The sequence below is a fragment of the Pipistrellus kuhlii genome, unplaced genomic scaffold (assembly GCF_014108245.1).
Source record: "Pipistrellus kuhlii isolate mPipKuh1 unplaced genomic scaffold, mPipKuh1.p scaffold_m20_p_1, whole genome shotgun sequence".
Classification (NCBI taxonomy): Eukaryota; Metazoa; Chordata; class Mammalia; order Chiroptera; family Vespertilionidae; genus Pipistrellus; species Pipistrellus kuhlii.
The window spans coordinates 66824576-66846815 of record NW_023425404.1 but is presented as its reverse complement, the minus strand read 5'-3'; positions in this window follow the sequence as shown (position 1 = coordinate 66846815).

Below are 22240 nucleotides of genomic sequence, written 5' to 3'. Positions count from 1 at the left end.
ATTGTGTCCTTTAAAGAATATAATTTGATGAACTATAATTTATCTATATTTTCTTTGATCACATTTTTATACATAAAAATTATTTCATAATCCAATGTCATAAAGATATTCACTTATGTTTTATTCTAAGAATATTATAGTTTTGGCTCTTACATTTTAGTTGTTTATCCATTTTGAATTTACTTTTTTATGTGGAGTGAGGTGGGGGGGGAGTCTAACTTTATTTTTTGGTATGTAGGTTTCCAGTAGTCCTAGCATCATTTATTAAAGAAAACATTTTACCCCATCAAATGGTTTTTGGAACTCTTGTTAAAAATCATTTAGCAAATTGTATGTGATTATTTCTGGAATCTCAATTATATTCTACTGCTACAGTGTTTTGATTGTAATAAGTTTTTAAATAGAACTGAGAGTCTTTCAACTTCGTTCTCTTTCAAGATGGCTTTGGCTGTTAGGATCAATATGTCAATTTCTGCAAGAAAAAAATAAACTAAAATTTTTATAAGGATTGTAATAAATCTGTTAATCAATTTGGGATGTATTGCTCTCTTAACAATATTATCTTCCAATAAAATAATATATTTTCCTATTTATTTAGGCCTTTTTTCCCCAGCAATGTTTTATACTTTTGAGTGTACAGATATTATACTTCTTTTGTTAAACACATCCTTAAATTTTTATTCCTTTGGATGATGTTGTAAATGGAATTGTTTTGCTAATAGTTCCAAATTGCTATTATATTGAAATACAATTAATTTATCTATATTGGTCTTGTATCTTAGAACCTATCTGAACTCATTTATTAGTCCTAAAATGTTTTTTTGTGTGTGCATGTATGTGTATGTGTATGTGTGTGTGTGTGTGTGTGTATGTGTGTGTTACCCCCTGGATTCTAGATATACAAATCATGTAATTCATGATATATAAATAGAGTTACTTTTACTGCTTCTCTATAATCTTGATGCTGTTTATTTTTTCTTCTTGACTAATTGCCATGGCTAGACTATTTAATACAATATTAAAAGTAACAAGAATGGACATCCTTTTCTTATTCTTGATCATAGAGAAAAAGTATTTGCCCTGTCACATGAAGCATAATACTCTTTGTGAGTTTTCCATAGATAGTTTTATAGGGTTGAGAAATTTCTCTTCTATTTCAACTTTGCTGAATATTTTTATCATAAAATGATATTGGATTTTTTAAAATTATTTATTGATTTTACAGAGAAAGGAAAAGCAGGAGAAACATCTATTTGTTGTTCTATTAATTGATGCATTCATTGGTTGACTTTTGTATGAGCCCTGACCATCCTGCAACCTTTAAATATCAGGACAAGGCTCTGACCAAATAAGTTACATGGCCAGGGCTAAAAGAATGTTGAATTTGATTAAGAGTCTTCTTTATACCAATTGAGATGTCCTTGTTGATTGTCTGTCCCTTATTCCATCAATATAGGTTGCACTGATTGGTTTTCATATTCTAAACCAGTCTATCATACAAGGGATATATGCCTTTTGGTCATTGTATATGATCTTTTTTATATGTTGTTTAATTCAGCATGCTAATATTTTATTGAGGATTTCCACATCTATGTTCCTAAAGGATATTAGTATGTCTCTGATGTGTCTGCCTGATTTTGGCATCAGGGTAACCCTGGCCTCATAGAGTGAATTGTATGAAGTTTGAAGAATGGATAAAGTCAATAGTGCCACATGTACTAATGAAAGAGCTGTTTCAATAACTCAGGTAAACATGATAAAATATGGTTTAAAGTAATGTTAATACAGTAGAAATATGGAAAGAAAATGTCAACATTCAATATCAAATTTTTTAAAAGCTGAACTTTTTCTTTGAAATCAAGGGACAGCTACACATGTAAGACATAGTATCTCTGAACAAGCCAAAATGCTGATCTTATATACGCTTTGAGAAGTTAAAATGAAACAAAATAAAATATTTAGGACTTGGCTGACTTTCAGGAGTGGGGTATGTATCTGGCAGCATTGGCTGCTACTAATTGGCAGGTTTTCAGAAGCATAGTTATTAATATGAAGTTGTAATTTATCAATAGATATGAGTTTAAACTTATTGGCATGAGTTTAAAACTGAATCTAGTGATTAATATTATAGATAAAGGAAAACAGTAATATTTTATTCTCAGGGAGCAATGAACAAATTAAAAGCAAATTCAAAGCATATCTGATTTGATGAGACATTTAAGGAGAGAAATATTTTTAAAATGCTGCTTGATGTATTTCCAAGTTTCTAGGAAAGGAACTGGTATATAGTAAGCACTTTATACATTTTCTTCAGTAAGGAAAGCACACATGCACATTTCCATTAGTATAGAGTACATCAATGAAATTTTAAAATGCGGACATATTCAATTTCAGATATTTGGAAGATACCTAAAAATAATAGTTTTGAATTAGGACAGATATTTATTCTAATTAGATTTTATACCCACCAGCATATAGGTGGTTATTAAAAACATAAGATTAGATTAAATAACCCACAGACATTATAAGAAGAAGAAAATACCACTAGTACAGACATCTGTCAATCACAAACATTTAAGGAACCAGAGAAGCTATAGAACTTGCATGGGAGACTAACAATGAAAGACCTAAAATAATGAGAAGAATGTGGAAGTTAGGGAAATTTTTACCCTTTGATATATTCCTCCCAAAGGAGGAAGAAGTTAACCTAATTAAATAATCTCTACAGTGTGAGCAAGAAAAGGAAAAGATGCTGATCTGACGCAAGGTACACATTAGATAAAGCAAAACCAAGTCGCTGGTGTCCTTGATGAGAGCAGGCTCAGTAGAGCGGGAAGTGCCGTGCGTGGAAGGGGCCTCAGGTGAGGAGGGGGAATAGAAGGCACACTGGTAGAGGTGAGAGAGAAGAGCAGGATAAGCAGTATCTGGAAGCATGCTTTGGATTGAGAAAAGAGGTTCATTTTTATTTTTCAGGTTGAGGGAAACAAGAACCCATTAAATGCTAATTGGGGGGGAAAGATGAAGAAATTTATGATAAAGAAAAGAAAAAAGATGACCAAAATGTTAAAATATAAAAAGTGAGATTTATTACTTATTTTCTCTGACTCTCAAAACCCTTGCAGCTCTTAATTTCTAAGATTACTTGAAGTGTCTACATAAATTATTATATTTCACCAGGAATTTATTGTTAGATATTATATATGTAATATAATACCCTTGTCCAGTGTATCTAAATAATTAGAGCATCGGCCTATGAACCAAAGGGTCTCCAGATCAATTCCTGGTCAAGGGCATGTAGGTACCAATTGATGTGTCTCTTCACATTGATCTCTCTCTCTCTCTCTCTCTCTCTCTCTCTCTCTCTCTCTCTCTCTCTCTCTCTCCCTCCCTCCCTCCCTCTTTTGCACTCTAAAAATCAATGGGAAAATATCATTCTGTAAGGATTAACAATAACAACAAAAGATATAACATAATATTTGTCAAAATTGATAAAGTCTTTTTGTGTTTTATGGAAGATATAGAATGAACTAAAAAGTAAAAATAAAAAAATTACTGTACTTTTTACTTTTTACACAAGTTTTATATTGAATATGTTTAAATTTATCAAAAAGTTTAAGGGCCAGCCGGCATGTCTCAGTGGTTGAGCATTGACCTATGAACCAGGAGGTCATGGTTTGATTCCCAGTCAGGGCACATGCCCCAGTTGCAGGCTCAACACCCAGTATGGGAACATGCAGGAGGAAGCCAATCAATGATTTTTATCATTGATGTCTTTCTTTCTCTCCCTCTCCCTTTCTCTCTGAAATAAATAAAAATATATATTTTAAAAGTTTCAGGAATTATTTGAAAAATAGCATGTGCTATAGAAACATAGCACATGTTGTTAATATTTTACCAGTTTTAGCTCTTTTTAGCTATTATCTTTTTCATTCCCACTCCTTTCTAGTTTTCTCAGTCTCTGAAAACTTCCCCTTCCTTTTTGTCTCCCTCCTTCTCCCCACCTCTCTCATATCTTAACTAATATATATATAATAAAAGGGTAACATGCAAATTAACCATCACTCCATCACAAAGATGGTGGTGCCCATAGCCACAAGTTGATGGTGCCCAGTCCTCTCAGCCCTGCCAGAGTCCCCCAGTCCCAGGAGGGTGGTGGCTGAGAGGGAGCAGTGTTAGTGTTCTGGTGGATGGGCCGCTGGCCATGCTTGGCACAGAACACTTGCATAAGAAAAGAAGGAACCAGCAAGCTAAGCAGAGTCAAGCGGCCCCAAACTCCCAGGCAAAGTCAAGTACTGGTGGCCAGAGGGTGGAGGGGATGGAGGATAATGTGACGAGCTGGTGGCAGAAGCATAGGGGTGAAAGCTGGCTAAAAAAGAGGAAGGAAGCCCTTTATAGTAGTTCCTGAGAACAGGGAGAGGGAGGAAAGTTATTTGCATTTCCCAACCTCAGATGGGCCTCTGGGTAGACCAGGGAGTGGAATGCTTGCATCATTTCCCTGGTGATGAGGCAAGCATTCTGTACCCGGCCATGGATGGGCCTCTGGGCCATGGAGAGCCTCTGGGCAGCAGGCACAGAGCAGCCAGGGTCTGCAGAGAGCTACTGGCATACTGATTTGTGAGTAGGGTTACTAGCTCTGTAATAAACTACTTTAGGATTAGTTGCAAATATTGCAACACTTAATCTCTAGTTAATGCATAAAATATCAATCATTTATGAATAGGGACATTTTCTTATCCTATCTAATAAAAGAGTAACATGCAAATTAACAATCACTCCGCTATACTTACAAGCCACACCCACCAGTGAATCAGAGTGAGTATGCAAATTAACCCCAACCAAGATGGCTGCAGCCACTGAATGAGCAGGAGGGAGGCTTGGGTTTCCCTGGCAATGGAGGAAGCTATGCTTTCCACACACCCTGGTGGGCCCAGGCCTTTACTCAAGGGTACAAAGTTTCAATTATAGAAGGTAAATAAATTCCAACAGAAATGGCAGCAGCCATGGAGCAAGCAGGAGGCTTGGCTCCACTCCAGGCTACAAAGTTTCAATTATAGAAGATAAATAAACCCCAGATACCAAGATCTCCACTTGTATCACCAGGGTGTGTAGCCAGTTTGCAAACCACCACAGGCCCCTCGCTCAGGCCACCCCATACCCCAAAGGGAACCCCCACCTTGATCTGGGACACCCTTCAGAGCAAACCAACTGGCCCCCACCAAAATATGCAGTTTGACCATCACTCCAACATACAAGATGGCTGCCCCCATGTGGTCAAAGATCTTGCCCCCATGTGGACACAAGGTGGCCAGCAAGGGAGGGAAGTTGAGAGGGACCAGGCCAGCAGGGGAGGGCAGTTAGAGGTGACCAGGTTGGCAGAGGAGGAAAGTTGGGGCTGACCAGGCCTGAAGGGAAGGGCAGTTGGGGGGGACCCAGGCCTACAATGGAGAGCAGTTGGGGGAGACCAGGCCTGCAGGGGAGGGCAGTTAGAAGTGACTAGGCCTTCAGAGAAGGGCAGTTAGGGGTGACCAGGCCTGCAGGGGAGGGCAGTTAGGGGCAAACAGGCTTGAAGGAGAGCAGTTAGGCATCAATCAGGCTGGCAGGGGAATGGTTAGGGGGTGATCAGGCTGGCAGGCAGAAGCTGCTAGGGGCAATTAGGAAGGCAGCGAGCAGTTGGGAGTCAGCAGTCCTGGGTTGTGAGAGGGCAATCAGATATCCCCCAAGCAGTCCCAGATTGGAGAGGGTGCAGGCTGGGTTGAGGGACAATCTCCCTCGTGTACTGAGTCTCTAGTATAACAGTATTACAACTGTCATAGAGAAAAATTTTAACAGTAATACAATATTATCTATTATACAATCTATATTAAATTCTACCCACTATCAATTATCCAATGATATTTTATAAACATTTTAGATCCAGAATGCAATAAGGTTTGCATATTTTATGTAGTTATATATTCTTTAGTTTCCTTTAAACTATAAACTTCCCACAGATTTTTCTTATATTACAGAATATTGATATATTTAAAGTCTACTTTAGATTACTTTACATAATATCTCTTAATTTGGGTTTTCTAATTATTTCTTTTTTTTCCTTTTAATAATTAGACTCAGGTTATAAAATTTGGTGGAATTACTATCTGTTTGATTAGTTTATTATATTGTAAAGCACATAATGTCAATTTGTATTACAAATAGTATTAAGTTTATTCACTTGATTAAAATGGTTTCCACCTGTTTATCCACTGAAAGGTACTTTTTTACCCTTGCAATTAATAATTTGAGCCTACAAGAATATCCTGTCTTACAAAGATATTGTTATCATCTACTGATGACTTTTTCCTGGGTGCATTTTTACTATGGTGATTGATAAATTATGTGCTATATCTATAATTTCTTCTATATTTAATAGTTATTAATCCTTATTTTTTGTAAATAAGATAGTTACCTTTATATACCACTTAATTTATGTTTAAAAATTAAATATTAGTATATATTTAATGAATTGATTTTTAATTAAATATTATAATCTATTTATATCATTATTTATTTAAATGTTTAGCTTATGTCCTTATTTGGCAGCTAAGAGCCCTCTTATTGTCTTTCTTCTATCAATTCATTCCTATCAGTGTTTTAGTACTTTCTTACATAAATATAAAATTGTATTCACATATGTTTAAAATTATGTATATATGTATATGCACATATATTATACATTTGTAAAATTATGATCTTATTTTGTCTCTAATTTAAATTAAAAACAAACCGAAAATGTTCACTTCTCTTTCTTTTCTTTAATATAGTACCTTCTTTTTCCAAAGTGAACTTAATTCCCAGCAATACTGATATGTTAAGTCATTTGCTCAAATTTATTAAACAAATAGAACACTTTCACACTTACTGCAATAATGCTATTAACAACAATACACTTAAGTAATATTCAAAATGACTTTTGGTTATTAAAATATATCTTACCTAGTGATAGGAATAGTAACTGAATAATTCACTCAGTATTTTAAAAATGAGCCTAACAAATGATAGATATTTTTATTAAAATGAATCATATAATGGCTTTGATCACATGTAATTATAATGGTATATCAATGAGGAGAAAACAACTGAAATGTAAACTAATATTATAGTGCTCCTTTTCTTACTTGTATTTTGTGGTTATCACATTGGAAAAATGACTTCACTTGAAATAATTGCTTTGAGGTTAAACTCTGATGGCAATTTGGGGTACAAAAAAAGTTTAAAAAAATAGAATTTCCTCTTCTAAGTGTATTAAAAATGCCACCCCATTATTAGGTCTTGCATGGAGGGAGGAAAGGATTACCGATACTCATTAAAAATAACAATGTTCACTTCTGAAAGGTTTTCAGAGATGTATATTTTTTGGGGAAAAGCCACCTGTGCTCTCAAAGGAATGGATAAAAAGGGATGAGCCCATTTAACAGCCTTCATTTCACATTCTATGTCTTTATTATTTCAGAATGACACCTTTGCAGTTTAGAAGAACCAGTAGCACTTTTTATAACTAAAATTGAATAAAATTCCAAGCTGTGTCAAAGACATTGTTTGAATTCACTTAAAAGTGTTTTATGTCACTGCTCACCAACTCCCCTTCTCTAGTCATGATCTGCCTGTGGCAAACTGTTTCTCTCTGGGACTGAAAAGATTACTCCCACTGATACTCCTCTGACAGTGTGAATATTGACTTGCACTTATAAAGGTCAGGCAGTTCCACTAGTTAATAGGAGTGAGAAGAGCAGTTCCAACAAGTCTCTTTGAAAGGAAGTTAACCTTCAAATTGCGAAGCATGCTGCTCTGTGGAGCCAATTTTGGCAACCAGCAAAATACTTGCTTCTCTGCTTTCCAAAAATACCAACAGGAGCCTGAAAGTTAACATGACAAAAGGGAAACCAGCCTGTGAGGTAGCAGACAAGCATCCATGGGAACACCATCCGGAATGTGCCTTGTTATTTTTTATTTTGTAAGGAGAGTTGAATACTGTAGAGCAATTCTCTGGGCCTTTAACTTCCCTCAATGTATAATAGCTTTTTTGACTTTAAAGAGCCATGTGCTGTAAGATGATAAGGCACCACATATATTTTTTCTCCGCATCATCCTGACACCAGATCAAGCAAAAGGTTTAATCCCATCCCCTTACCTATCCTTTGAAAAGTCCTTTGCCTTCTGTTATTGTCTCATGACTGAGAGTTCAGGAAAGGCGAACATAATTTAAGGCCTGGGAAAATAGCCTATCTGTTGATAGCAGCGTCCCGAGGTACAATGCAAGAAAGATGGGGGTGAGAAGACAGGACTGAAAACGAGAATGAAACTTCACTTTTCATCCTGATGGAAAGTAAAACCAATATTTTTAATTTTTAATAAGACACATTTATATTATGGCACCAGCAGCAGGAAGAATGTACTGCATATAAATGAAGATGATTCCCTAGTTTGTCTTGAGCAGTGGGAGACAGGAGACATAATGATGAAGAGGGCCTTTTACAAGTAATAAGTAGGAAGAAGAATAAGTCTTGGGTGTCTTGGAAAGCAAAGCTTTCACGATTCCAGAGCATATTTTAGAAATGGCATTACGGCTTTCACTGCGTTAAGTTTGGCATCAGCGAGATTTTAGATTGTGCTAAAATCATCCTTAATGTCCTTTCTGCCTCATCAGTGGGGGACCATTCAAGTAACAAAGTGCCAATCAGGGGCTCGTGTTCCTCTTTAGCTGGGAGATATTACTGTGGAGGTTTTAGTGGGAGCATGATCTCTCCGCTTGAGATGCCCTGTATTATAACTACAGTTAAAGGTCTGCTGACTTAGCCATTATAAACCCCTAATGTTCTCCGCTACAAAAATTTGCTCTAAAATAAAGCTTAGCATACCAAGTTGGAGCCCAGGAGATCCTTGATTTTGATAAATTTAAAAGGCATAAAATAGTCGTTTGAGTTAAAAAGAAAGTAACAAAAATATAAATATAAAAGCTGTGAGTTCTATGTGTAAGCTGCTCTGGCATCTCCAAAATTAGCATCGTTAATTAAAATGAAGTTGGAAAGTAATTAGATTATAATGTACACAAATCATTTATGTAAGTTTGATATATAAAAACGTAATTAAGAAAAAGAAAAATGGGTTACAGAGAGGATCATGTTTTTGATTCAGAAAACTGAATTTTCAACTCAAGTATTTTTTAAAAATGCAAGACCTATATTGCTGTTACATAGTCTTTGCAGTTGTTTACTAAATGAGTCAGATACTCCTAATGCTTAAGCCTTTCCTAATAAGTTTTTTAGCCATCTTTAAGAGTTTATTGAGGTGAGCTGAAAATATAAATCTGTAAAAAAAATACAGCAGCAGTGTTAAAAAAAGAAGTAGATCTCAGCATTTATTATTTTACTTAGAAGACTATATTATTATTAAAATGTGCACTTTTATGCTGAAACCGGTTTGGCTTAGTGGATAGAGCATCGGCCTGCGGGCTGAAGGGTCCCGGGTTCAATTCTGGTCAAGGGCATGTACCTTGGTTGCAGGCACATCCCCAGTAGGAGGTGTGCAGGAGGCAGCTGATGGATGTTTCTTTCTCATTGATGTTTCTGACTCTATCCCTCTCTCTTCCTCTCTGTGAAAAAGCAATAAATAAATAAATAAATAAATAAATAAATAAATAAATAAAAACAATTAAAAAAATAAAAATAAAATGTGCACCTTTAATGCTTATTTTTTAAAGGATAAAAAAACCTTGTTTTTTTCTAGTTATATAATTTTTTAGAATTAAAAATAATTCAAAACATTAATAATAAGCTTTCATTACATTAAACTTTCTGCAAATAATGGTTATAAAATTAGTACAAAATTAAATAAAGCAATAGTAGTTTACCTTAGGGCTCTGGAGAGTGTAAAATGGCTGGCAGATTCTGGAGGTGCACTCATCTTAGAAAGAGGGACCTGCACAGGATGAGCTAGCAATTTATACAGGAATCTATAAAGGAATAAATAGGTAATATCTTAGAGTGGAAGGTTAGTGTGGTCAGGAAAGGCCATTCTGAGTATTCATATTAGAGCTAAGAAATAATGGATATGAATTAGCCAACTAATACAATTTTGGGGGAGGAATCTTGGAATAAAGAGGAAGTATGATTTTTGAGTACTAAGGCAAGGTTTGACACATTCCAGAAGCAGAATGGAGACTCAGAACTGAATACCAGTGACCCACAGGTAGAGTTCTGAGAAATTAAGTTATAGGAGAAAACTTTATTGCCTGGCTGGAGTGCCTGGCTCAGTTGGTTGAGCATTGTCCTATACACCAAAAGGTTACTGGCTGATTCCTAATCAGGACACATACCTGGGTTGCAGGTTCAGTCTCTGAATAAGGCATGTATGGAAGACAACCAATCCATGTTTCTCTCACACATCTTTGTCTCTCTCTCTCTCCCTCTCTCTCTCTCTCTCTCTCTCTCTCTCTCTCTCTCTCTCTCTCTCTCTCTCTCTCCTTATGTGAGGATTAAAAATAAATAAATTTGCCTAAAACATACTTTATGCCAGTGATTGCATATGGCAAAACAAATAAGGTATGAAACTTAGTTAGCCTAAGGGATCTTCCAATCCTGTAGTAACAAGGGGTTTGGGGATTTGCTGTCAAAGCAGCTTTTTACAGATGGATCCTGTCATCTCTCAGGTCACAGTCAGGGAGAGAAAACCCTCAAAAATGTTTTTAGATGGGTTGATGGATGGATAGCACATTAAGGAAGTCTAGCTGTCTGTTCAAACAACACCTAACAAATATTTTCTTGGCACTGAAATTAAGGTACAGTTTGATGGCTTAAAAACTCAGATAAAAATTTACAAACCTCTTTGTATCTCTCAGTTGGCTCCTGAGCAGTTATAATTTTGGGCACATTCCTAATCTCTGTTTCTTCATCTATAAAAATACCCATAATCATTATACCTATTAACTAGTGACTGTGTGTGTGTGTGTGTGTGTGTGTGTGTGTGTGTGTTTGTGTGTATTCAACTTTCTTGAACAAAATTGAATAATCCCAGGAGTAATGATCAAGAGTAGAAGTGGTACCAGACATCAAGAAAGATAAAATTTGTTGATCATAGAGAAGATTGAAGGGAAAGGCATGTCCTGGTTGCTGGAAAAGTCTCTTCTAGAATTATAGCTCAAATGTTTTCCCCTCACATGTCCAAGGTTCTCACATCCTTAAAAAGTATTTTTCCATTAATGTGGCATTTTCCAACTACCTACTGTACAATTTTCATGCTTTTTTTTTTTTTACTAGTCAAGCCTCTAGAAATAATAAACTATACTCATTATGTTATAACTACTTCTTCACCTTCCATTTATTGTTCAGTCACTAAAATGTGGATTCTATCACCATTCTTTTTCTGGAATTATTTTCTCTAAGGGTATCAATGACAATGACACAGTTATTACTAAACCAATTATATGGTTTTTTATCCCAAGTATACTTGAATTTGTGTAGCCTTTGCCTCTGTTAACCACTGTATCTTTCTAAAAATTAGTGTATCATTTTTTGTCATGTAAATTGCTCCTAACTCCTTTCCTATTTTTCCCACAAATATTGAATAATATACCCACTTGTACCCCCCAGGCACCTAATAACAGTTCTTGGCATTTTTTATATGTTTATTAAAAAATAGATGAGTGGATGAATGACTCTGAATGAGAAGTCACAATCTAGAAACCTTTGGGATAAATGTGGGCCACACAGAAATTTTGTGGAATTACATAATTTAAAAAACATTGCATACCAGTATTTAGATTTTTTTAAACCCAGATTATGTATTCTCTTGAAAAATGGGAAGATCATGCAACAATGGCCCTATATTCTAGCACATAACAATCAATTGTGGCTGAGGTATAACTGCGCCCTTTAGAGGAACATGTGTTCTCCAATTTGGTACAGTCAGACCATGTCTATCTCCCTCATTTATGTTACCTTCCTGGTCCCAGTAAGCATTCAATTAAATACTTCAAACAAAAGAGCCTGCAGATTCAGAAATTCAATATCATTCAGACTATCTCGGTTATTTCTCCTCCTGCTTTCTCACCAATGTCCTCAGACCTCTGTACCAAATTTCAGTTAAGAAAGATGATGCCAAGTTACTTAAACCAGAAAACCAGGGGCCTTGAATTTTGTCCCCATTTATTTACTGCAGATCTTAACCCTATAACAAGTCAATATATATTATAACTACCTGTATAATTTATCTCCACCTCTTATATTTAGGTAGACATTACCTTTCCCCTATAAATGTTGTGATAAGCTCCTAATTGCTCTTTTGGCTTCTCCTTGTCTCCTCTCTATCCATCTGAAAACCTCCTGTACTTCTTTCAAGTCTCAGCTCTAGTGCTATGCTCTCTGAAAAGCTTATCTGACTTAGGAGGAAATTTATTTCTTCCTGTATCTAATAAATTATTATGAAGGTAATATTTTATCAGAAAAAATAATAATGACAGTTATGGCCAAAACACATTAAGAACTGTAAAAGAATTGGCACTAATCTAATAATTTAATATATATTCTCATTTAATCTAGCAATATTATGGGTTAGATAAGATTATTATAAAAATGTAGAGTTAAAGAAGCAGAGGTACAGACATATATATTAATTTGATGAGGGCAGAGTTGGGTTTGAATTCAACTGTTCTGATTCCAGAGCATATAGTCCTTTCTAAATCATATGTGATTGTTCAGCTACTCCACAGCACCAATTTATTTTAGGGCTTTGACGATAGTTTCATAGTTTTTGTACACTGTGTGCCTCATAGTGATTGATACCAAAAGTAGGTCAAAAAAAGTGTTGTTGAATAACTAAATAAATGACATAGCTGATGGAACTAGTAAGATCATGGAACAATTTCATTTTTGTTGTCTAAGACTACCCATTAAGTACCACTTAAAAGTGAAATTTTTTCTTTTGTCTTCAGGCTGTCCTCTAAAGTAGTTGAAGCCTGTTGATCCTAGATGTTAAATATGCTATCATACAATTATGTTAAAGGCATTTGCATTTAGGTATCTATGCTATATGTCATTGGCTTTTAACTTGATGTTAGGGCAGCACTGGCTCTGTTGAACTAGTTGGTTAGCAAAGTCATAGTTTGTTTGTTTTTGTGTATGTGTGTGTGTGTGTGTGTGGATAATAACCAAGTCACTTAGAGTAAAAATAATCTATTTTTTGGTTCCTCATCAGAAATCTTGTTTTGAGTAGACCTTTATATGGACTATGAGATCCAGGTTCAATAACAGAAATAGAGAAATGCACATAGCCAGGAAGAGGCAGATAGGTTTCGGAAAGAGTAAAGTATCACAAAAAGAGAATGAGGACATTATAAATTCAAAATGTTGTAGGTTGAGCAGAAATGTTGCTATGCTGCCAGTTGCTATGCTGCCAGTTTGAATCTGCTTCTTAAGAGACTAAATAGAAGAGGAATGATGTCATAGGATTTAATAGGTTTGAGAGAGCTTAAAGTCAAGGTAATAGTGTAGATATACTAGTAGATTATGAAGCTATAGCATTTGATGCTTCCTAAACATAGTAGACATTAAACATGTTATTTCCTTAAGACATCTGCATTTAATATGTAAATGTTTAAGTAACCTGGTCATTTTTGTTGTTGTTATAAATGCAATTATAGCTACCTGAGATAAATACTAATTATTATACTGCTTTAGCTATCCTGGTGCTTAGCCCTGTATACTCATGGATCCTGAAAAAATCTAAGTGAACTATGCATCAAACAACTAAGAAGGAAGCATTTTCAGCCCTGTGAGATTCAATATATTCAAGTTCTCAACCTGACAATCTATAATTTAGGATTTATTTGTCTATGAGCTTTTACTTTCCTTTTGATCTTATAACTTTGAGGCAGGAATTTAATGATTCCCAATAACTCTAGTTGAATTATAGTATTTGAAATAAATTTGATTTTAGAAAAGCATTGGTTAAGCCCTATTTTTTATTTCCTAGAGAAATATGTATTTAGACTGTCAAAGCAAGCTAATAATTTTCCTTAAAATTTGTATTAATTTCTCACAGAAGAACAAGAGAGGTAATCTTTGTTTATATAACTTCTTTTGTGTTGGTGGAAAGATTCACATCAAAATGCAATTTCTGTCAGATGTGTCAAGGTAATGGAGGACTTCATAGTTATTTTTGTAAATTTTAACATTATAATATGTGGTGCTGTTTTAAGTTTTCTTAATGACAACATAACTTGTAAAACATTATTGCTGTTAACAGAATAAATTGATGCATTAGGAAGCTCATGACACATTTTGAAAATATAGATGTTATGATTCACATATACTCTGGCTTAACCTCTAGTTTAGAGTTGCACAATTAAATTCCCAAAATACTTCATTCATCTTCAATAAAACACTGACCCTGCAGATAAGAGTTAAAAGAGTAGTATTTAATTTTTAAAAAGATATCTCATTTAAATGATAATAGAATTGCTTTTAAAGGAATTTTTGGATCATTTAACAAATGAGAAAACTGAGACTCAAGTGATGTGCCTAAACTTATAACACTAACTGGTACTCTAAAATGGTCTAAGAACTGACCTGTAATTTTCTGCTACTCTCTATGGTTGCTAACTACTAGCCATCTTACAAAATAATAATAATAATAATAATAATAATAATAATAATAATAATAATTAAAGAGAGGGAAAATGTTATGAGCAAATTGTTTTAGGCATTGGATTGTAGGCAGCAGAACATTATGGTCCCTCAGAGATGGAGACTCAGAGGTGAAGACAACAGTCCAGGCTTTAACTTTGGAAAAAGCAAGAGTTACAGTGTTGGAGCAGCAGAATCCATGTGGGTGATCTCTGAAGAATCCTTGGTTATGGACTGGGCTTTGAACACATAGAGTGAGACTATAAAAAGGTTATAAAAGCCGAAACCAATTTGACTCAATGGATAGAGTGTCGGCCTGCAGACTGAAAAGTCCCAGGTCCAATTCAGGTCAAGGGCATGTACCTTGGTTGCAGGCACATCCCCAGTAGAAGGTGTGCAGGAGGCAACTGATGGATGTTTCTCTCTCATCGATGTTTCTAACTCTCTACCTCTCTCTCTTCCTCTCTGTAAAAAATCAATAAAATAAAAATAAATAAATAAAAATTATGAAAAAGTAAATGCTATAGAGTTGAGGACAGAACAGAGATTCTAGAGGTCAAACATTGCTGGGAGATATTGGAATTCTGACTCTTGAGGGTAGATGGACGTTAGTGACACTTTGCGGGTTTTGGACATAATCATAGGTTTATTTATTTATTTTATTTTTACATAATTATATATTCATTAGTAGCCCTGTGCACAAATCCGTGCACCAATAGCTCTCTGCAGGGCTCTCAGTGGCCCGGAGGCCCATCTGTTTCATCTGTGTTATACAGTCTTGGTTCTGGCATTTGCGTGCTTGGTGTAGGTGTAGCAGGAATGGGAAGAAAACACCAAATTCATTTGTGAAGTGCCCAGAGTGGCTGTGCCTCCATGAGCTGTGTCTTTCAGATTTCCTCAAGTGGAGTTCTGCGTGTCTCCTTCGGCCTCCAGCTCTGCTATCTTGCATGCCTCTTTCCTTCCAATTAAAAGTCACAGGGATGACATGCTCCTGTCAGCACTCACTCAGGTAAAATGAGTGAGTGCTGACAGGAGCCCATCCGTGGCTGGGCGCGGAATGCTTGTGTGGCCAGAGGCCCATCTGTGGCTGGGCGCGGATAGCTTGCCTCGTTGTTGTGACGAAACAAGCATTGCATCAGGCCACTCATGCTGCCCGTTCTCAGTGGCCTCCCCGCTGGGGGACTACAGCAGGACTGAGAGCATTGTGCGCTGCCATCTTATGGCTATGGGCCCCACCATCTTTGTGACAGAGTGGTGGTTAATTTGCATGTTATCCTTTTATTAGATAGACTTTGCAGTTATAAATCATAATACAGAGATTTGGATTTTTTTTTTTTTTACCAGTTTTCCTATTGGTTATAATTATAGATCAATATCACAACCAAGGATTTGACCCATGGATTCAATCTACATACCTTCCTCAGATTTCACTAGTTTGCAATGGAAATCAGTCATGTGTGTGTGTTTTAGTTCTATGCAATTTATCACATATACCAGTTTATTTACTTATTCACCTTTTGAAGATCAGTAGCTACTGGGCATGCAGACACCAGGAATAGGGTATCAGAGTGGCAACCAGCCTTGCTTCCGGGTGTCTCATTGAGTCCTGTTGCTGCATGGTGAGGGTGAATGCTCAGATAACTGTTGGAGCCCACTGACACTACCCTCATGAGTAAATTGGGACACAAGCTGTGTCCTCAGAGTGCATGATGATAGATTAACTCCCTGCTCAGTTTTGCAAACACCACATTGGCAGAGACGTAGGAGCACTGGCTGGTTCTTAAGGGCAGAAAAACAGAAAATAAGTCCTCTGCTTTCCCACCAAAACTGTGTGAAGTGTGGAGGGAAAATTCTGCCCTTTTGGAAATTGTAGCTGGAGGTCAAGTTTGTTAAAAAGAAATACTGAACTTCTCATTAACCAAGATAGAGCAACCCATTTCTACCAGGGTCTCTTCTGACAACTTAAAAACCCTTGCAGAGCAGAGCAAATAAACATAGTAACACTTTGAAAAGTGAAAGAAGAAGATAGGTTTCCCAGGACCTCAGGATTTTAGGATCCAGGTGGTGGTGCATTCCCCTGGTTTCCTGTTGCCTCCCATACATCCTGGTCTGGGAAAGGAGAACTGCCAATAGGAACAAGGAAAGAGAAAGGGTGATCTAACAACAGAAAATCTTTCTGGAAATATCCACCCTACTGTAGCCAAAAATGGATGGTGCATAGAAAGTCTGAACAATACCAACTATTCCCTAAAATTAATTGAAATTTACAAAACATACACCTCCAGAGAAAATACATAGGACATTCACCAAGATAGCATGTGCCAGATCAATTAATTAGTTTAAATATAATTCAAGAGTTAAATCCTATAAGGTATTCTTTCTCACCACAACAAAACTGTATTAGCAAACAATAACAAACAGATATTTTGAAATGAAACAAGATATTTCCAAATAACCTGTTGATCAAACAAGAACCTAAGGTAAATTTTAAAATACTTAGAAAAGATTATGTAATTCCAAGCTGTCATAAACTTTACTAGAAGACAAGTGAGGATTGATTGCTTCACGGTTCACTTTATGAGACTAACATACTCCTATAGCAATATCTGACAAAAAGATTAAAAAAAAAACACAAATGGTCGACCAATATCCCTAGTAAGGATAGGCACATCAATAGTCAACAAAATATTAACAAATCAAATATAGAAATAGATTAAAAGAATACTCTATCATAAAAAAAAAAGCAATCATGTCTTCTGGGTTCTAAGATTGACTTGATATTTGAAAGCAACCATTGCAATTCACCATATTAACAGAATAAAAGAGAAATCATGTTATTATAGAAGAATTCATTCTCATCATCTATTAAAAAAGCAAGCCAGAGTAGGAGAAAATATATAAATTACATATTGAATTATAGTATTAGCTGATTGGATAAGGCACTAAAAACTTACATTTGTTAAAATTAGAAAGGAAGAATGAAAATTATCTCTATTCACAAACCAACATATTTATCTAAGATTGGAGGCCAGGTGCACAGATTCGTGTCCCTCAGCCGGGCCTGTGGACTCTCACAATTCAGGACTCCTCAGGGGATTTCAGACTGCTGGTGGATCGGGCTGAAACCTGAAGTCCGACATTCCCCAAGAGATGTAGTAGTGCATGAGGTGGCAGGTGACCGGGCAGGAGCCTGAGCCCAGGCCTGGCACCACTCTGCTCCCAATCATCTGGGCCGCACTGTGCCTGCCACCACCATTGCTTGATAAGCTCTCTGGGCAGTGCCCCACCTGTGAGAGCGCACTGACAACCATGGGGAAGCTCCTGCTTTGAGAGTTTGCCCCCTAGTGATCAGTATGCATCATAGCAACCAGTCAACCTGTCTGTTCAGTAGCTTAGACTTTTATATAGATAGATAGATAGATAGATAGATAGATAGATAGATAGATGATAGATAGATAGATATAGATAGATAGACATTTTAGGGAATATACCAAAATATTTCTGGAATTTAGTAAGACCACAGGATTCAAGATCAATTCAATAATCAATTTTATTTCTGAATAGTAGCAAGAAATGGAAAATTAAAAATTGGAAAAATCAATAGCATCAAATATATAAACTGATATGGAATAAAAATAACTAAATATGTGGTATATTTTCGCACTAAAAATTACTAAACATTGCTGAGAAAAATTAAAGAAGACCTAAATAAATTGAAAAATACACCATCTTCATGGTTGAAGATTTATTTTTATGATATTTATTATGCTTAAATTTTTTATAGAGTAACAAAATAACAATCAAAATATCAGCAGATAGTATAAAAATTGACAAACTGATTCTAAAATTTACATGGAAATGTAAAGAACATAGAATAGCAAGCATTTAGAAAAAGTGACAAAATTGAAGAACTTACCTCATTTTTAGGCTTATCCTAAAGTCACACAAACAATAGAGTTAGACTTTGAGTTTCATCAGAGGTACAGGTCAATCAAAAAGTATTTAAATATTGTCTATTAATGATATATAGTTAATTGATTTTTGATATTTGCTAAGTATAGTCTTTTCATGAAGTGGCACTATATCAGCTGAATATCTACATTGGGGAAAAAAATGAACCTCAATCCTTAACTTGACCATTGTCAAAATTAATTTGAAATGGGTCAGTAAGAAGAAAATCTTCACAAACTTGGTGTAGGCAAACGCTGAACAGATAGGAGTTAAATGCCACTAACAGTAACACTATAAAAGAATACATGTATTTCATTCAAATTTAAATTATTATTTTTTCAAAGGAAGAAGTTAAAAAACCAAGCCAGAGTAGGAGAAAATATATAAATTTATGTATATATGTGTACCTGTTAATAGCAGAAAAAAATGGCACCAAGTGATAACCTTGGTTCAGCAATCTCAGTTTTTAAGTTCTGGATAAGAGAAGAATTTAGAGCCAAGACTCAAATTATAAGAGAAAATTTATTTAGAAAGTCACAGATATATTGTAGAAGAAGTCATAAAAGAAAGGGCCCTTGGAGCTTAGCAGGGGGAGGGGGAGGAGAGAGATAGAGAGAGAGAAAAGATAGGGTGGGGGAAGGGGAGAGAGAGGCACTCCCTGAGACAGGAAAGAAGGAGAAGAAGTTTTTTGGAGAGAACCCTGTTCTGGGTCCTCCATCCCGAGTGCTTTAATCTGAAGTTGCAGGGGAAGGTCTCAATAGAATAGTCATAGGCAGCAAAATAGCAGACATTTCTTGTAGCAATATCTTTATGATACAGCTCTTAGGGCAATGGAAACTAAGGAGAAAATAAACAAATGGGACTACATCAAAATAAAAAGCTTCCGCACAGCAAAAGAAGCCATCAACAAAACAATAAGAAAGCCCACTGCATGGGAGAACATATTTACCAATGTTATCTCCAATAAGGGTTTAATTTCCATCATTTACAAGGAACTCATACAACTTAACAAAAGGAAGATAACCCAATCAAAAATGGGCCAAGGACCTAAAGAGAAACTTTTCGAAAAAGGACACACGGAAGGCCGAGAGACACATGAAAACATGCTTAAAGCTACTAATCATCCAAGAGGTGCAAATCAAGACAACAGTGAGGTATCACCTCACTCCTGTCAGAATGACTATTATCAACAAATCAACAAACAAGTGCTGGCGAGGATGCAGAGAAAAAGGAACCCTCGTGCACTGCTGGTGGGAACGCAGACTGGTGCAGCCACTGTGGAGAACAGTGTGGCATCACCCCAAAAAATTAAAAATGGAGCTGCCATTTGACCCAGTGATCCCACTTCCAGGAATGTATCCTAAGAAAACATAAATACCAATCAGAAAAGATATACATACCCCTATGTTCAGAGCAGCACAATTTACAATATATAAGATTTGGAAACAGCCTACATGCCTATCAGCAAAAGAGTGGATTAGAAAACTGTGGTACATCTACACAATGGAATACCACACTTCTGTAAAAAAGAAAGAAGGAACTTTCACCCTAACCAGTTTGGCTCAGTGGATAGAGTTTCAGCCTGTTTCGAACTCTCTATCCCTCCCCCTTCCTCCCTTTAAAAAATCAATAGAATATATATATATATATATATATATATATATATATATATATAAAAAATTTTTTTAATTAAAGAAAAATAAGGAATTTTTACCATTTGCAGTAGCATGGATGGAACTGGAAAGCATTATGCTAAGCAAAATAAGCCTGATCGCACTCATTTGTGGAATATAAAGAACATCATAAACTGAACAAAAATATATACAAAGAAGCATTGAACAGACAAACTACAGCTGGAAGGCTGGGGAGTGTTGGGGTAGGATAAGAGATCAACCAAAGGACTTGTATGCATGCATATAAACATAACCAATGGATGCAAGGCACTGGGTGGGGGGAGTGAGGGTATGTACTGGGGGGTAGGTGTGGCTGGGGGGAGGTCATTGGAGAAAAAAGGAGACATATTTACTACTATTTATAATCATTTAGACAATAAAATAAAAACACATACATACATACATACATACATACATACATACATATAGCAAAAATAAAAATATAATAGTCATCAGCTTTCCCAGCTTGTCTTCTCAGGGTCCTTGTCTCCACGGATTGATGGATACCAGGGGAGGGAGCCATGAGCTATTGCAGCTGATCCTAATGTCAGCTATGGCATGGCTCTGCCTGGGTTTGCTGGTTTTCTGGACCTGAGTTAAAACACAGGTGAAGCCTAGATGTCAAATGCCGGGGTTAATGCTTACGATTAATGCTTAATCTTCAAGGGCTTGTAGTTTTAGTTTTGTCATTTACTAGGAATCGGCCTCTCTGCCCTGGTGGCCCTCTGCATCTGACCCATCATTCCTGCTCTGCTCATGTCTATCTATTATAACTGCCTACTACATAAACACACATGAAAGCATGCATGCACACACACATACACACACATGCACACACACAACTGTACCCAAGATCTGTATGGAACATTTAAAAAATAAATAATAAAAAGGCAGATTCCCAAATAAAACAATGGGCAAAATATTTGAAAACACATTTCATTAACAGCATTAAGCATATGCAAATATTTTCATCTTTAATTATCACAGAATTATAAATTAAATTCATGCTGAGAATATTTTCTCACATTCACTAGAATGGCTAAATTTTTAATTAGTGGCAATTATTTGATAATTTAATGGCAATTTAGAATTAAATGCTGACAAGGATGGGATACAACTGGAAGATTCATTGATGCTGCAAAGTATTTTAGTACTTTTAAATCTAGGTATTTTACACAAGAGTAAAAAAAATATAAGTTCAAAACAGTAAAGCCTTAAACTAGAATCAATCCCAGTTTCCATCAGCTATAGAATGGAAAACAAGCTGTGATGTAATGATATGCTACTTACACTGCAATAAGGGATAAACTACTAAATGCAATAAAAAGGATGAGTGAATCTCAAAAACAGTTTCCTGTGTGAAAGAATCACAGCAAAAGAATACAGATGATATTTTTCTATTTATATAAAATTCTAGAGCAATCAAAATTAATCAGTGGTGATACAGTAGCAGATTAGTGATTGCTTGAGGTAGGATAGGAGGTGGGTAAGAACATTTTACTGTAAAGAGGAAAAAGAAACTCAGTGTGCCTCTACATAGAGGCATGGGACAGACTGACAAATCTCAGGGGAGAGCACAGGGGACAGGAAGAGATTAACCAAATAATGTATATTATATGCATATATGTGTAGCCCATGGATACAGACAATAGTTTGGTGAAGGCCATTGGGAAGGGGAGCAGCTCCTGGAGCTGGGTGAGGAAAGGGAATGGGGAGCATCTGTAATACTGTTGATAGTTATATATAATATATTATAAGTATTATATTTACACTGAGTGGCCAGATTATTATGACCACCCCATCAGGACTTCATTGGGACACCTTTTGCATTCAATACTGTTGTGATTTTTCTTGGCATTGACTCCAGGGGATGCTGAAAGGTGATGTGAGGAATCTGACACCATGCCTGATGAATAGCACTGTCCAATTCTGTGAGATGTGATGGTTGTGGAACCAGCT